Source organism: Haliotis cracherodii, unplaced genomic scaffold, assembly GCF_022045235.1.
Source record: "Haliotis cracherodii isolate W230 unplaced genomic scaffold, xgHalCrac1.p SCAF_7, whole genome shotgun sequence".
NCBI lineage: Eukaryota > Metazoa > Mollusca > Gastropoda > Lepetellida > Haliotidae > Haliotis > Haliotis cracherodii.
In genome coordinates this window covers 7399414-7412744 of record NW_027266330.1, presented here as the reverse complement: position 1 = coordinate 7412744, position 13331 = coordinate 7399414, and the positions used below count along the sequence as shown (strand labels likewise).

General features: G+C 37.4%; 2 long non-coding RNA genes across 2 annotated transcripts; both read right to left on the bottom strand.

Annotated features, from left to right (window-relative positions):
• Positions 1-3298: 3298 nt before the first annotated feature.
• On the bottom strand, positions 3299-5279 carry LOC139448484 (uncharacterized). The gene is made up of 3 exons (XR_011652090.1): positions 5051-5279; positions 4519-4577; positions 3299-3373 (listed from the first exon to the last, which is right to left on the bottom strand). It is a non-coding gene; the product is annotated as an uncharacterized lncRNA (long non-coding RNA).
• Positions 5280-10034: 4755 nt separating this feature from the next.
• Positions 10035-12015, bottom strand: LOC139448489 (uncharacterized). Its single transcript, XR_011652091.1, has 3 exons — positions 11787-12015; positions 11255-11313; positions 10035-10109 (listed from the first exon to the last, which is right to left on the bottom strand). It is a non-coding gene; the product is annotated as an uncharacterized lncRNA (long non-coding RNA).
• Positions 12016-13331: the final 1316 nt, after the last annotated feature.

Sequence of the window (13331 nt, the reverse complement as noted above, 5' to 3'; positions counted from 1 at the left end):
AATCGTACAGTCGACTCTGGTTTTTATCTTTATGAATATGAAAAGGGTTCTGTCGCTTTTATTTAAAAGTTGATGGATGACAAAGTAAACACAATTCATGGATACAATATCAACATCATGTTAATCACTCTTGTATATATATATATATATATATATATATATATATATATTCTGACCATTTTCATTGTTCAGAGGGCGGTGGGGTAGCCTAGTGGTTAAAGCGTTCGCTCGTCACGCCGAAAACCCGGGTTCGATTCCCGACATGGGTACAATGTGTGAAGCCCATTTCTGGTGTCCCCCGCCGTGATATTGTTGGACTATTGCTAAAAGCGGCGTACAACCATACTCACTCACTCATTATTCAGACTTGCTTGTCAACGGTATAAGGTGTGACTTTGTCTGTGTCTGATCGGTGTGTGCCTGTGTTCGTTCACCGACACCTGCTGTCATCACTGATTTTCAGTGGTTCATACAAATAATTTTCACAGCTATTTTGCTCTTTTCGCCAAAATGGAATTCGGTGGATAATCTGAACAATTTATATATGTTTTGCTTTGATTTTTGAGAATATACTACGCAAATCAGTTATTTGTTATTGGTCTGCACTTAAATATCTATTGGTTTTCTGTTTTACTACTACTACTACTATCACAGCAAAAAAAGTGTAGGTTTCCGTCTTCCGGAAACCTTCCGGATACCTTCCCATTTTGGATCCGGCCCGGATACCTTCCGGATACCTTCCGGAAACCTTCCAAAAAAAATGTCAAAATTTGGGGGGTGCATTTGTTCACTTAAATGTGAAACACATAAAAAAATTAACTTGAAAATACCAAGCAATTTGAAGGTTGTTGAAGGCATCTGGAAGGTTTCCGGAAGGCTTCCGGAAGGTTTCCTGAAGGTATCCGGATGCAAATTTTCTTCATGACTTGCTTCTGGTAAATAATGTTAGCCTGTGCAATTTCATATTTTGTCCTTTTCGGATGTTAATGGTATTTAATGAACAAACATCAGTTCTTGTATAATGATATCCTTAAATTTCATGTCCAGACTTCCAGTTTGTACTGAGAAAAAGAAAAAGTCATTGACAATGTGCTCACTTGGGCCTTTGGTCCTAGTGAGATGATAATAAGACTTGTTATATCCAAAATACTAACTTCATTGACATTTGCCTCACCCTAGTTTTATGGTACTACAGTAAGCTCTTCCTCAGTTACTGTGAATTATTTTATTAAAAGGGATTGACAGTTAATTTGACACTGGAGTTGTAACCACTGCACATATATGTGTATTCAAATAATATAAAAACGATGTGCTTAATACTTCACAAATATCTCCAGAAATAGGCATTTTAGTTATAATTGCAGAAATACTTTATGAATGACCCCTTCACTGTTGCCTTGATCTTACACTTCAACCCCTCATGAGTTATCACTTTTGAGTGTGAATTTGACCTTCAATATCAGTGATAAATATTTCAAAAACATTTCAAAGAGCTATCCAGCACATAAACCAAATATGCAGTCCTTTGGTAGAATTCAACATATCATTGACCAAAATATGGAAGTAATGTAACCAGTATATGTATAAGAGTTACTAAGACTTCTGTAGAAAAGGCAATTTAAGGGAAAATGTAGTATATATAGATCACACACGACCTTTCTCTCAACTTCGACCCCTGCCCAAAGGAAGAGTTGACCACAAACAAACTTTTTGTCTGGTTGTGACTTTAACCTTTGACATAACAGATCAATGTGTCATCAGACGTTTTCAGAGCAAAGGAAACATGTGTTATTTATCTTGAGATGCCAAAGCAATGCATGGTTTCATAAGATAAGTGTGGCTATTAAACTGAGGCAAAATCATGAAACATCCCCATTTACACAGCTGGCAAATGAAACATAAGCAACAATCAAATTATCAATTTCTTTTATTCATATGCCTATAGTATATCGCACATTGAACAGTGTCCACATGATGGTTCCTGATGCAGTATGCAATTTCATCCTATTCTTCAATACTCATAACAGAGTGTGATAACTGTTCGCTTGACAGTACCTACGGATTATGTTCACCAGTTCAAATAACTTACTTTCCCTCAATCCTCCTTTTCTTTCTATATTGCCATGGATGAACAGGAACCAGGATGAGGGGATACCAGTTAGACTCTATCTCTGCTGCATTGTGTTAGTAGAATTGTGAACTTTCCATTTGGTGTTTGGGTCCACATTTAAAGACAATAAGTCCCATTTATCATTCCTTTCAAGTGTTTACAAGAATTTCCTGAATGTCCTGGAAGAATTCCACTCCAGCTTGGCATTGGTTGGTCTTCTCACATTAGCCAGACCAGCCTTTGTGTGTCCCAGTACCATTTGGCATACAATTTCTCGGTCGGCCTCCATTGAAATAACAGGACCCTCATCATCGCTGTCTGCAAATCACCTCTGATATCTGAAGGGGTGCAGCCTCTGTTTAGGACTCCCTTGTCTGGTCCTTCCAGACTGTCAACCTGGAGTACTCATCCAGGGATCTCAAGCAGGACTTCAGGTTCTGCAGCATTATGTAAAAAGATTTTAGCAATCAAAAAGAATTGTTGCCACATGTACTTACAGATAGAAGGCAGCAAAATCACTTAAGTTGTCATATGTGAGTCTTGTTATATGCTAAACATTTAAGATAATCACATCTCAAATCTCAACCAGACAAACCAGTGACTAATGTTATGAACTCGGTCCAGACAAACCGATGATAACTATTATGGACAATATCCCACATCACTGTGGTATGATTACATGTGATCAATGAGCCTACTCAATCACAACCTTATCTATTAATTAGGCTTGGAATGCTGGGAATCTTTTTAAGAGATGTCATTTAGTGATTGTTTCAACTCATCAACATGGAAAAATATATATTCACAATCCTTGTCATATAGCCAAACTATTGCTGGATGCAGTGTTAAATAAATTATTTGGCTTTAACACTGCTTTGAACAGTATTCCAGATATATCACTGCATGTTAGTTTGATGTGGGAAGAAAGTCTTAAGTGATGCAGGTCTTTGATGAATCCCACGAGTATGTGTATAATGCTGACAACCTAGCAACATAATCGGGGAGAACCAGGATTTGAACCCATGACTATAGGTTTCTGCTTAGCCCAAGAGATGCAACTCTGCACAGAAAATTGTAGTGCCTTAGATAATAGGACATCCGTGCCTACAGCGATAAGGAACAAACTGAAGACATATTTGCAAAATAACCATATGAACCAAACAGAATAATTTCAAAATATTTACCACTCACTGTTGCTCTTCTATGGTCTTTCTTTGCATTGATGCTGCACGGATGACTGTCTCTTTTATTCATCCGGACATTCTACAAACATAAGTAGCATTCACATCACAGAAATGTCCAAACTGTACATGTTGTACATTTGATTCAAATGAAAAGACCCCGGTTGTGATTCCGACTTAGAACTACCCTAATCATAATAATTCATGTCAAACATTCAGAGATGACATTTATCCCCATATTTAACAAATGTTAAAACAATATTTGACAACAAAGTCAGGGTCATTCAACACTTACATTACATAGGAAATAACTTGTTCGACAATGCAGAGAGATCCTCACCAAGGTGAATATCATTCCATGAATTATTGCCACATTTTCTTGAAATGCAGATTAATGCAATGCAGTATTTACTTTTATTTCTAGGCTATTTGTTTGGCTTTTCCATGGCACTGTTTTGACAGAGATCTAACCTTGATGTGACACTTTGTTCAGAAATGATATAAATAAGAGAATACTTTATTATTCCAGAGAAAATTTGGGTTACATTGTAAAAGCACAGAGAAACAAGTATAAGATTCATGATTTAAGTTAAATACACTCGACCCGTGAAGATTCCGGGGTAGACTAGGTCTTCAGCAACCCATGATTGCCGTAAAAGGCCATTATGCTTGTCGTAAAAGGCGACTAACGGGATCGGGTGGTCAGACTCTCTGACTTGGTTGATGCATGTCACTGATCTAAATTCCGTGGCTCGATGCTCATGATATGAATCACTGGGTTGTCTGGTCCAGACTCGATTATTTACAGACCGCCGTCATATAGCTGAGTGCGGCGTTAAACAACAAACCAACCTAAATACACTCATACATACACACACAAACACAACATCCAAACACCAGGGTTAGAAATTGGCACTAGTCATTTTGACATTTTAAAGGTTTTGCTATATGCTATCATTTTAGGACTAGTGGACTGAAAGTGTTAGTTTCTACTGCTGCAAACACTAATCAACTAATGAATTGAGTGGTCAGACTAGGTTGTCATCATACTCTGAGGGCATGGATCTTTGCTGAAAATAACAATCACTAGATTGCCTGGTCCATGTTCAATTATTTACAGGCTGCCATCACAGAGCTGGACTATTGTGAGTGTGATGTTTCACATTACATTGAAATATACCATGATGAATACATGTAGTTTGTATTATCACAAACAAAAATACTCACTCAATACTTGGTATCCTCCCTGAGGATGTCTGTGAACCTGCCCACAAACCCTGAACATGCTGAAACAGAAAACAACTAACTTGTCTTTATCCTTTCAATGTTTCTGTGTGAATTTGTTAAAGATTGATAAGCTGTCATTATTCATTGTAATCCATATCTCACTTTCAGGTGGTTCAGGTGGCAACACATGATTGGAATTGAATGCCACGTTTTGTTTGACATGCACTTTGCCAGATTTATACCCTTGTTAACTAACCCTCATCATCAAATCCCAGCGTTATGTTGAGAATAAGGACACGACCCTTAAAAGTCCTGCACCTGTAGCTCTTATGCAATCCCAAATAGAAATACCATGTCACAACAAACACTTGATCATAATAATAACAAAGGGTTTCCGAAAACAACAAAACTAAAAGGCCCTTGACGTTTACAGTAGTAACATGGAGATCAGGAAAATATCTAAATCAATCCATTTCATAACATCTCTGTATAGAAATCATGGAACATTATGTCTCGAAGCCCTGCTACGTACCTGGCATCTGCAAGCTGCTCTTCCTTCCTTCGGCTGTCAATCGAGTTTTCGAAATACTTGACGTCCTCGTTGTGGATGGCTCAGGTGGATTTCGTCCGGGATATCCGAGTTAGAGGTGATTGAGAACAATGTATCGATACACGAGGTAAGCATATCGCAATCAAGAATCACGGTGTACATCGATTACACGAGGTTTGAGTGTTTGTTTACGTTTGTGTTCCAAAATGGCGCCCTCGGCCATACAGGGAATTATGGGTAGACTTGCTTGTCCCGGAATAACACGAGTTGGTCACGAATGACGAGCGGTCATTTCTGCAACAGTTACGGAAAGAGACGAGGTTGGCCGATTACAGTTCATACAGGCCATATTGGGAGCCGCGGGGATTTCGACAGTGTGTATTAGGAAGTATACCTATGTGGTGTATGGAATATGCGTTTGCCTACCATGCCAGGCAGTGTGACAAGGGATATCCCAGCGGATGTAATATTCCTACAGCAGAAATGTTTCACAACCTCGATTGCAGGGAGCTGAAGATGTGACATATTCAGACAGAGACCATAATACATAGACTGTTATATGGTCTCTGATTCAGGTAAGGAATATGTTAATAATATTGATCACGTATTAAAGTTATTTATCTTCTGTAAGCCACTTATTCTGTTTTATATATGTTAGTAAATGTGTGATTTAATTTTTGTAGGATAAGCAATCTACCTAACTTATGTTAATCCTTGCTAATGTATATGATGTAGAAATATGTTTGCTTATTTATATTCCTTTATCTAGATACTCTATAGTGACTAATTTTTTTAGTTCAATATTGCTAAACTTACTTTTGCAGGTGTGAATAATCAAGAACAAATTAAATGACAGGAGTTTTGCAACAGTGAACATTGTGAAGTGGAAGATAAGACATTTGAAAGGTATGGATATTTTCACTTGAACTTGTTGAAGAATACCGTGATGACAACTTTATCATGTTGGGAATTTTGGCGGTGGGGTAGCCTAGTGGTTGAATTGCTGAAGACCAAGGTTCGATTCTTGTCATGGGTACAATGTGTGAAGTCTATGTCAGGTTCCCTTGCTGTGGTATTGCTAAAAACAGCATAAAACCATACCCACTCATTTGGGGATTCCAGGTTGGAATTGGTCCCCATCAACCTATGCTAGTTGTAAGAGAGGGTTATACTATAAAGGGAAATAGTACCTCGCCTACTATTGCCTGGTGAAAACAGCACCTTGTTATTTTTTTTACCTTGGGTCTGAATATGCCCGAATACATGAAATTAAACTTGCATGGTCACTTGTAAACACAAATAACTGAGAAATGTTCAAAAAGGTTTACATTAAAAACTAGCATCTACTTGCCGACTCGGAGATGCAACTAAACTTATTGTGAAAATATAATATGCTTTGATTTCTTTGAAGTAAAATAAATGCAACTAAACTTATCATTGAAAGATCACATGCTTTGAAGTTTTAAGTAGCTTTACTCAGATTAGCTCAATGTCAAGCTGAACCTGAGTCTGGCGAAAATGTCAAGAAACTGGACAACAGGTATACTATATATGTCATATTTATTTTAGTAAGTAGGAAATAAATAGTTATTTTATAGAAATTTCATTTACATATATTTCGGCCAGGAATCAACATGTCTCTCCAGATAACAGACAACAATTAGTAGCCCTTTTTGCCAAATCAAGGTGCTGTTTTCGTTGGAGAAATCAGTGACATTTTGCTGAGGTGCCGTTTTAGCCTCACCCATAAGAGATAACCTAATAGATCAGGTGATAGGCTCGGTGACCTGGTTCATGGCATCTGACACTGACCATCTAACATTGTGGATTGATGTTCACAATATCAATCACTGGATTGTCTAGAATTTTGGGCCTACCTTTAGAATACAGTACCTAACTTTTCAAACAGGTACCCTGTGATGTAATTCATAGTATGCTGTTGCCTGACACACTTGCAAAACAATGCCTTGTGATGTCAGGGGTCATTGGATGTGCATATATATGCTCTTTTCAGTGGTCTATCGTCTCCACACGCTATGTTGTTGCATGAGTTTAAATTATTTGTTTACTAAATATTGTTTTAAACATTTATATGTGAACTGGATGGGTAAACAAGCAAAAACTTATTTGAATACCGCTCCAGAATTAGAATACAATATGATATGACAAAAGTACAGTCAAGAAATACAATTATATACATGTTCTTATTATAGAAACTACGTTGTCGGCGCTGTCAGGTCGCATTTTTAGTAGTAATAGTGTACTGCAATATACGGCAAGGAATAGTATTATAAATTTAAGATGCTATGTACAATCACAAAACCTATTGGATAGCTGAATGTAGTCTTCTACTGATTTAAGAATTTCTAAGTTTATTTTTGACGTCCTTTCAGGATTACCTAATAGAATTGAATTTAGATCATATCCCTTAACATAATAGTACATATTCTGTCTTAAATCATTGTAATTTGGACATATGAGAAAGAAGTGAAGTGCATCTTCAGTGCGATGGCCCCAGCTACATGCAGGATTATCTTATAAATATTGCCTGCGGATGCACATTTTATAACAAGTGCTTGTTTATTTTCTATATACTTTTATTTCATTTTTTACTTATTACAGTGGTTAAAATGATTATGAATATAAATTGAAACTAATAATGTGCAATAAGCGGGTTATAGCTGAAACGACACCTTAGCAAAACAGCACTGACTGGCGAAATACTCGCCGAAAGCGAAAACAGAGATTATTACTTGACGAAAATGACACCTTATTTTTTTTTTTACCTTGGTAAAATGAATGAAATTAAACTAGGATTGATAACTTGCAAAGACCAATAATTGTGAAATGTTAAAACAAGTTTACAATAGAAATTAGCCTCTACTCCAACTTATCCTATACCCGACTCAATTTATTGTGATAACATGCTTTGAAGTGAAATATATGGAATTAAACACACGTCGTCTCATACAAACACAAATGCATGTAGTTGTTAAACGTTGAAACAAGTTTACCTTCGAAATTAGTCCCCTACTCCAATTTACTCACCGACTCTGATTGGCAGACACAGCTCACTTGTTGTGAATGTATTTTTCACTTTAAAGTTTAAAGTACTCAATGTCAAGCTGAAACTGTATTTAAGAATCCTAACATGGTGCAATTTTTCACAATGGCCTTTCGATGTGTCATTTGAACATGTTGAAAGGTTTTACAAGGGATATTTGTATCCCAATACTTTCCGTAACGGGCGACAATGCTCATCAGGTGGCGATCAGGCTCGGTGACTTGGTTGATGCATGTCATTGATCCCAATTGTGTGGGTCGATGCTCATGATGTCAATCACTGGACTGTCTGGTCCAGACTCGATTATTTACATATAGCCGGAATATTGCTTGAGTGCGGCATAAAACAGCAAACCAAATCATAAGTGTGGGATGAATGATTTGAAATTAGCAAGTTTAATGTGACCTTCAATCACTACAACCTGAGTCTTGAAAAGATATGACTTTGATTCATTGAAAATTTGCATCATGATAGTTTCAACTGTAGATAAACGGTATGAAACATAAGCAACAATCAAATTATCAATTTCTTTTATTCATATGCCTATAGTATATCGCACATTGAACAGTGTCCACATGATGGTTCCTGATGCAGTATGCAATTTCATCCTATTCTTCAATACTCATAACAGAGTGTGATAACTGTTCGCTTGACAGTACCTACGGATTATGTTCACCAGTTCAAATAACTTACTTTCCCTCAATCCTCCTTTTCTTTCTATATTGCCATGGATGAACAGGAACCAGGATGAGGGGATACCAGTTAGACTCTATCTCTGCTGCATTGTGTTAGTAGAATTGTGAACTTTCCATTTGGTGTTTGGGTCCACATTTAAAGACAATAAGTCCCATTTATCATTCCTTTCAAGTGTTTACAAGAATTTCCTGAATGTCCTGGAAGAATTCCACTCCAGCTTGGCATTGGTTGGTCTTCTCACATTAGCCAGACCAGCCTTTGTGTGTCCCAGTACCATTTGGCATACAATTTCTCGGTCGGCCTCCATTGAAATAACAGGACCCTCATCATCGCTGTCTGCAAATCACCTCTGATATCTGAAGGGGTGCAGCCTCTGTTTAGGACTCCCTTGTCTGGTCCTTCCAGACTGTCAACCTGGAGTACTCATCCAGGGATCTCAAGCAGGACTTCAGGTTCTGCAGCATTATGTAAAAAGATTTTAGCAATCAAAAAGAATTGTTGCCACATGTACTTACAGATAGAAGGCAGCAAAATCACTTAAGTTGTCATATGTGAGTCTTGTTATATGCTAAACATTTAAGATAATCACATCTCAAATCTCAACCAGACAAACCAGTGACTAATGTTATGAACTCGGTCCAGACAAACCGATGATAACTATTATGGACAATATCCCACATCACTGTGGTATGATTACATGTGATCAATGAGCCTACTCAATCACAACCTTATCTATTAATTAGGCTTGGAATGCTGGGAATCTTTTTAAGAGATGTCATTTAGTGATTGTTTCAACTCATCAACATGGAAAAATATATATTCACAATCCTTGTCATATAGCCAAACTATTGCTGGATGCAGTGTTAAATAAATTATTTGGCTTTAACACTGCTTTGAACAGTATTCCAGATATATCACTGCATGTTAGTTTGATGTGGGAAGAAAGTCTTAAGTGATGCAGGTCTTTGATGAATCCCACGAGTATGTGTATAATGCTGACAACCTAGCAACATAATCGGGGAGAACCAGGATTTGAACCCATGACTATAGGTTTCTGCTTAGCCCAAGAGATGCAACTCTGCACAGAAAATTGTAGTGCCTTAGATAATAGGACATCCGTGCCTACAGCGATAAGGAACAAACTGAAGACATATTTGCAAAATAACCATATGAACCAAACAGAATAATTTCAAAATATTTACCACTCACTGTTGCTCTTCTATGGTCTTTCTTTGCATTGATGCTGCACGGATGACTGTCTCTTTTATTCATCCGGACATTCTACAAACATAAGTAGCATTCACATCACAGAAATGTCCAAACTGTACATGTTGTACATTTGATTCAAATGAAAAGACCCCGGTTGTGATTCCGACTTAGAACTACCCTAATCATAATAATTCATGTCAAACATTCAGAGATGACATTTATCCCCATATTTAACAAATGTTAAAACAATATTTGACAACAAAGTCAGGGTCATTCAACACTTACATTACATAGGAAATAACTTGTTCGACAATGCAGAGAGATCCTCACCAAGGTGAATATCATTCCATGAATTATTGCCACATTTTCTTGAAATGCAGATTAATGCAATGCAGTATTTACTTTTATTTCTAGGCTATTTGTTTGGCTTTTCCATGGCACTGTTTTGACAGAGATCTAACCTTGATGTGACACTTTGTTCAGAAATGATATAAATAAGAGAATACTTTATTATTCCAGAGAAAATTTGGGTTACATTGTAAAAGCACAGAGAAACAAGTATAAGATTCATGATTTAAGTTAAATACACTCGACCCGTGAAGATTCCGGGGTAGACTAGGTCTTCAGCAACCCATGATTGCCGTAAAAGGCCATTATGCTTGTCGTAAAAGGCGACTAACGGGATCGGGTGGTCAGACTCTCTGACTTGGTTGATGCATGTCACTGATCTAAATTCCGTGGCTCGATGCTCATGATATGAATCACTGGGTTGTCTGGTCCAGACTCGATTATTTACAGACCGCCGTCATATAGCTGAGTGCGGCGTTAAACAACAAACCAACCTAAATACACTCATACATACACACACAAACACAACATCCAAACACCAGGGTTAGAAATTGGCACTAGTCATTTTGACATTTTAAAGGTTTTGCTATATGCTATCATTTTAGGACTAGTGGACTGAAAGTGTTAGTTTCTACTGCTGCAAACACTAATCAACTAATGAATTGAGTGGTCAGACTAGGTTGTCATCATACTCTGAGGGCATGGATCTTTGCTGAAAATAACAATCACTAGATTGCCTGGTCCATGTTCAATTATTTACAGGCTGCCATCACAGAGCTGGACTATTGTGAGTGTGATGTTTCACATTACATTGAAATATACCATGATGAATACATGTAGTTTGTATTATCACAAACAAAAATACTCACTCAATACTTGGTATCCTCCCTGAGGATGTCTGTGAACCTGCCCACAAACCCTGAACATGCTGAAACAGAAAACAACTAACTTGTCTTTATCCTTTCAATGTTTCTGTGTGAATTTGTTAAAGATTGATAAGCTGTCATTATTCATTGTAATCCATATCTCACTTTCAGGTGGTTCAGGTGGCAACACATGATTGGAATTGAATGCCACGTTTTGTTTGACATGCACTTTGCCAGATTTATACCCTTGTTAACTAACCCTCATCATCAAATCCCAGCGTTATGTTGAGAATAAGGACACGACCCTTAAAAGTCCTGCACCTGTAGCTCTTATGCAATCCCAAATAGAAATACCATGTCACAACAAACACTTGATCATAATAATAACAAAGGGTTTCCGAAAACAACAAAACTAAAAGGCCCTTGACGTTTACAGTAGTAACATGGAGATCAGGAAAATATCTAAATCAATCCATTTCATAACATCTCTGTATAGAAATCATGGAACATTATGTCTCGAAGCCCTGCTACGTACCTGGCATCTGCAAGCTGCTCTTCCTTCCTTCGGCTGTCAATCGAGTTTTCGAAATACTTGACGTCCTCGTTGTGGATGGCTCAGGTGGATTTCGTCCGGGATATCCGAGTTAGAGGTGATTGAGAACAATGTATCGATACACGAGGTAAGCATATCGCAATCAAGAATCACGGTGTACATCGATTACACGAGGTTTGAGTGTTTGTTTACGTTTGTGTTCCAAAATGGCGCCCTCGGCCATACAGGGAATTATGGGTAGACTTGCTTGTCCCGGAATAACACGAGTTGGTCACGAATGACGAGCGGTCATTTCTGCAACAGTTACGGAAAGAGACGAGGTTGGCCGATTACAGTTCATACAGGCCATATTGGGAGCCGCGGGGATTTCGACAGTGTGTATTAGGAAGTATACCTATGTGGTGTATGGAATATGCGTTTGCCTACCATGCCAGGCAGTGTGACAAGGGATATCCCAGCGGATGTAATATTCCTACAGCAGAAATGTTTCACAACCTCGATTGCAGGGAGCTGAAGATGTGACATATTCAGACAGAGACCATAATACATAGACTGTTATATGGTCTCTGATTCAGGTAAGGAATATGTTAATAATATTGATCACGTATTAAAGTTATTTATCTTCTGTAAGCCACTTATTCTGTTTTATATATGTTAGTAAATGTGTGATTTAATTTTTGTAGGATAAGCAATCTACCTAACTTATGTTAATCCTTGCTAATGTATATGATGTAGAAATATGTTTGCTTATTTATATTCCTTTATCTAGATACTCTATAGTGACTAATTTTTTTAGTTCAATATTGCTAAACTTACTTTTGCAGGTGTGAATAATCAAGAACAAATTAAATGACAGGAGTTTTGCAACAGTGAACATTGTGAAGTGGAAGATAAGACATTTGAAAGGTATGGATATTTTCACTTGAACTTGTTGAAGAATACCGTGATGACAACTTTATCATGTTGGGAATTTTGGCGGTGGGGTAGCCTAGTGGTTGAATTGCTGAAGACCAAGGTTCGATTCTTGTCATGGGTACAATGTGTGAAGTCTATGTCAGGTTCCCTTGCTGTGGTATTGCTAAAAACAGCATAAAACCATACCCACTCATTTGGGGATTCCAGGTTGGAATTGGTCCCCATCAACCTATGCTAGTTGTAAGAGAGGGTTATACTATAAAGGGAAATAGTACCTCGCCTACTATTGCCTGGTGAAAACAGCACCTTGTTATTTTTTTTACCTTGGGTCTGAATATGCCCGAATACATGAAATTAAACTTGCATGGTCACTTGTAAACACAAATAACTGAGAAATGTTCAAAAAGGTTTACATTAAAAACTAGCATCTACTTGCCGACTCGGAGATGCAACTAAACTTATTGTGAAAATATAATATGCTTTGATTTCTTTGAAGTAAAATAAATGCAATTAAACTTGCAAACACAAATAATTGTTAAATGTTAGTCACCTAAAAATAGTTTACATTAGAAATTAGCCTCTGCTCAAATTTACTCATGATTCTGATTGGGA